Source organism: Nematolebias whitei, chromosome 4, assembly GCF_014905685.2.
Source record: "Nematolebias whitei isolate Nwh7 chromosome 4, NemWhi1, whole genome shotgun sequence".
Classification (NCBI taxonomy): Eukaryota; Metazoa; Chordata; class Actinopteri; order Cyprinodontiformes; family Rivulidae; genus Nematolebias; species Nematolebias whitei.
Window position 1 is genome coordinate 51,262,469 of NC_056501.1, and position 1,516 is coordinate 51,263,984.

Below are 1,516 nucleotides of genomic sequence, written 5' to 3' on the forward strand. Positions count from 1 at the left end.
CAGAAACATTCATCTATGAAATAATAACTGAACAGAAACATTCATCTTTAAAATAATAACTGAACAGAAACATTCATCTATAAAATAATAATTGAACAGAAACATCCATCTATAAAATAATAGTTGAACAGAAACATTCATCTATAAAATAATAATTGAACAGAAACATCCATCTATAAAATAATAATTGAACAGAAACATTCATCTATAAAATAATAATTGAACAGAAACATCCATCTATAAAATAATAATTGAACAGAAACGTTCATCTATAAAATAATAATTGAACAGAAACATCCATCTATAAAATAATAATTGAACATTATTTATGTGAGGAGGAGCTTTGAGTTTAACTCCATCACAGAACTCTCATCTTGAACAAGTATGAAGGCGACAGTGGAAAGAAAAACCCCTCATGAGGAAGAAACCTTTAGCAGGATCAAGGAGCAAGTTGTCGGGTTTGGTAGTAACAAATACACAATGGCAGGTCAAGAATCACATGTTAAGATAGAAATAGTATCAAATGAAAACTATTCAATTTTAACAAAAGGAACTTCTTTATCTCCCTGACTGTCTCTAATTAACTCCATATAGAAAATGAAACAACAGTTTTTAATTTTCACTTTACTGTATTGATTATTGTATGTACTGACAAGGATTAGGGCCACAGAATTGTTTTAATCAGAATTCTGACTACAATATCAGAATTGTAAGATAGAATAAAAACATTTACCACTGTGACGCTAACCCTCCTTCCATACCTGTCTTGTACACAAAACTGCTGATCGCCAACTTTGTAGATACAAAACCATATAAACATGCTGGGCTGCAGGAACTAATTAATAATCAATGATTATCGCCCACATTGAGGCAAAAGGGCAGAGCTGTGTTAGCAAAACATTTCATGAACCACATGATGGATTTTAATACCATCAGAAAGTCATCAGTAGATGTGATTATCCTTCAAGATGGCCGTCACAGCTGATCAATACTAGCAACACATCTAAACTCAGCCACTTTGACAGATACTCAGCTAGAGTTGGGCGTGGTAGTAGCTGAGAGTCATCATTAACATGAAACTGAGAGATAACGTGAGGTACGTTGTTAAAATTCTTTGTTTATTGTTTGAGTCTTTTATTAGCAACATATCTCATGAACCACTGAGCAGATGTGAATGAAACTAATTACTGTGTTTGTATCTACAACTGGTTAACTTTAGGAGTCATCCCAGTTGAAGTCGACTGCGATCTAATTTTAGGAAACACCAAAATGACGGTACCTCACTTTTACAGTCAGTTCACTAAAAAAAGTTGTAGTAGCTAAGACTAATTCACAACACACACTTTGAGCTCTGCACGTTGCTCGGTGTCTTGGACATTAAATGTTAGTCAACCGTCTTATTAACCAAAATGGTCTTGGTCTAAAACACCAAGAACAATATGCTGGTGAAGAACAAGAACACCAAGAAGAATATGCTGGTGAAGAACAAGAACACCAAGAACAATATGCTGGTGAA